This window comes from Furipterus horrens, unplaced genomic scaffold (genome assembly GCF_987537825.1).
Source record: "Furipterus horrens unplaced genomic scaffold, mFurHor1.1.pri manual_scaffold_10, whole genome shotgun sequence".
Taxonomy (NCBI): Eukaryota; Metazoa; Chordata; class Mammalia; order Chiroptera; family Furipteridae; genus Furipterus; species Furipterus horrens.
In genome coordinates, this window is record NW_028327180.1 from 20,897,409 (window position 1) to 20,901,085 (window position 3,677).

The following is a 3,677-nucleotide window of genomic DNA, read 5'->3' on the forward strand; positions in this document are numbered from 1 at the left end:
CATCGGGAAGTTTGTAATTAAAATCTGGGCCAGGCATATCAAATATCTTACCAAAGTAAGCTTGACAGCAGAAGCTTTCTTTAGAACAATAGACTGTCTAACTCAGAAATGTAAAAAGCACCTTTTCCTTAAAATAAGTTGAATATAATGATCTTTCATTCACAATATCTTCAAGAATGGTCCCTATTTTGGGTTTATTCTTAGATAGAAAAAGGAACCAAATCCACTGCAAAAGAAAGCAACAGATTCACTGAAGCCATCAGTTGGTCAACATTTAATAAATACCTGCCTCATTCATTCATTAATTCAACATATAATCACTGAGCACTTAACACATTCTACGCCATATTCTAGGTGCTAGAGATGTAAAGATAAACAAGAGAAGAAAAGGACTCACCCTCATGGAGCTCACGCTGAGCAGGGATTCTGACAATAATTCCTAAATAACAATTAATACTAAATAAAAAGTTAATACTTAAATCACCGTCTCATGAGATATTGTTACATGCACTATGTTTCGTGTACACTGAAGAAAATTGAAAGCAAGCTAAGCAATTAGTTTTTGATAAGTGAAACAGGGTGTTCTAGAGAGGCTCGAAAGTCCTCTTTGAGAAAGCGACATCTGCCCAGGGATATGAAGGACATGAAGCTGCCAGCCATGTGAATGTCAGGAGAAAGTATATTCCAAGTAAAGAGGACAACAAGATAAAGCAAGGTCCTGATATGGGAAGGAGTTTAACATGCCCATGAAAGAGTGAAGCCTATGTGGCCAGCCAGAGAAAACGAGAGGGAGAGTGGTCAGAGAAGACAAGGTCTGTGTAGCCTGGGGCCATGAACTGGAAGTTTATTAGGCAAAGGGAAACACTTGGAGCCTTTTCTGTTGACAAAAATTCACTGTAGCTAAATTTTTGTGATGGATTATGTAGGACCCAAGAGTGGAAGAGGCAAAGAGACAAAGGAGAGACTGTTCCAGGTGAAAGAGGTTAGTTACTTGGGCTAGGAGGTGGTGGTGCAGTGTGAGGATGGATTGAAGTTCCAAGAGCAGCTCCACCATGACTCTGAGGGAACTCTACAGAAAGTTAACTCTAGCCCCCTTAGCTGGTCTCAAGGCCACACTGATTCTCATTGCTTGCTTCCTCTTCTGTTCTTTCCAGATACCGCTCACCCTTGGATATCAGTTTTGCTGGCCTGGGTGGCTGACCTGTGGGCATGACCTCAACCCTTGTCCCTGAGTTATCTGAACCCTGAGTTGTCATGCTCTTAGGCCATGCAGCACATATCCATTTACCATCCAACTGGGCATGGTATGCCCCAATCAATCACGCAAGTGCCACATTACTCCCTGCCCGCATTGTGTACCAACAGCTGTCCCTCACCCTGATGATCTTAATCAGTTATGTCTGCAGTGATGGTAACACCTCTTCCTGTCTGCTGGTCCCTTGCCCTGAGGATCCTGAGGCACCAGGGTAGCATCGTAGCTTTAAATTTTGTGGGTGGGAAGCACGCTGTATCCCCTGCTAGAAATATTCACCTGCTGGGAACCAAAACCTCTAAACACAGAGAGTCCAAGAAATTCAAAGAAAGGAAGCATATGTTCTCCAAGAGAATGACAGAGGGTGATGGCTCCCCTAATGCCTGAATTTTATCCACTGAGATATACCTACCTCAGGCGCCACATGCTAATCATTGATTTAGAACAAGTTCTGTATCCTGAATGAGTAGGTTAGTGGGGCACTAACCTGGAGCCCCAGCTGTGCCTTCCACAAGTTGTCTGGGATACAGGTTGTATGGATGGAATATAATCACTGCATTTCATGGCCATGTGCCCACAGCCTCACTTGCTTTGCTGTTAAGTGGGTCCCCCCAAAGTGGCCATAGGAGTGAGTGGAAGGGGGAGCACTGGGGCATCAACAGTAGATGACATGGGGCTCCCAGGGTTCTGGACTATCTGCTTGTGCAGTTTCCTTAAGTGGTCCCAGCCCTGCATGTGCCTGATCCCAGATGTACCACTCCCACAGCCCTGTAACAGTTGGGAATTGCTGGAAAAGGAACAACTTGCATGTCTGAATGCATTTTAATCATTTCAGATGAGATGCTACAACGCACTGGTAGGCCTTGAAGCACATGTTGAGAGATACCTTCCATCCACATCTGACTTCAGTCTATTAATTCACATATTTTAAAAATGCTTGAGTTATCAGATAAGCCCATGTTTTGTTTTGTTTTTTTCATTTTATTCAAAATAGCATCATAAGATGTCCCTCGTTTCCTTCTCTTTATCTCTGGCCAGAAATGACATGGTTCCTGTCTGGATCTGAGTGACAATTCGGATAGTCAAAGAGAAGGAAAAGAAGTAGCATGGGCAATGCCATCAAACTGCTGAAGGCTGTAGCCCCCCTGTGTGCTCCTGCCTGCCTGTCCCAGCGGTTGGAACAAAGCTCTCAGTTCTGAAGATTTACTATCTCAAACACTGTCACCAAGGATATATGTTGATGAGCCACACAATAAACATTATTCTCTGAAAGAATGATACTGAGTATTTAAACAGATGGTATAACAGCAGATTTCTTCTGTAGCTTTTTAAAAACATAAGCTACCATTTCTCCATTAATCATAGTCTACTCCATGTTACTTCCTCAATCAGTCTTAGCCCAACATAAGCCTTAGTTGGAAAGCTTTTCATTCTTGGTCTTGGAGTTACAGAGGTGAACCACTAATCCTGAGCCTGCACATTCATAATGATGATGTTCAGTCATTCTGTTGATTGAAATAGGCTTGGAAATCTCAGTAAAATCAACAGCTTCTATAATTTCTCTACAGTGGGTTTTACTGTTCATAGAATACATCAAATTATACCTAAAACTGGTATATGTGTGGATATTATGTACATGTCTATATACATGTATGATATATATATAATTTCAAAAGCCAGACTACTTTGTTTAGACTTCGTATTTCAGAAGAGGAAATTGATATAAAAGAAAACAAAAGAAGACAGATTTTTCTTGGCCCCTTCACTGCTGATGATAAAGTTCCACAAGGAAGAAGGGCGTCAGGGGGTCCCACTGCCCTCTTTGCTTCTTTGCTTCTCACTCTTCCCTTAAAATAAATTCTGGCAATACTACCATAGCTTTGCAACTGACTTGCTTTACCCAAAGCAGATGTTTTCTAGAAGCATTGCCCCTTTCATGGGGTGGAGACATTTCTCCACTCGTTTGTCTTCTAATACATCTAAAAGAACACATGGAAGTGGCATGGTCAAAAGAAATTGGAGCCATAGAGAAAAAGTTTAATTGTTGCTTTTAAACTAAATTATTAAACTGAAAGCCATTTGAAATAGCTAAAAGACTGAAAGAGACATAAATCAGCCACCACCTACAGATTTTATTTCATTACCATTTTTTTTACTGTTTTAGGATTTTGTTAGGCTTGAAATATGACACAATTAATTGGTTTCACTTTTAAAACAATGTTATTATAAACATGTATTCAAACTTAATAACCTTCTGAAATATATTTAATGTACTAAAATATGTATTTTTAAGGCAACTCTCAATGTAACCCAATCAGCAAAATCTCCTCTTCTGCATACCTGAATGTATATTTTAGTATATATTAACTTCCAGTGAAATTATTTCTCAGAAATCATTCTAATAACTTTTAAAAATGATTTTCTC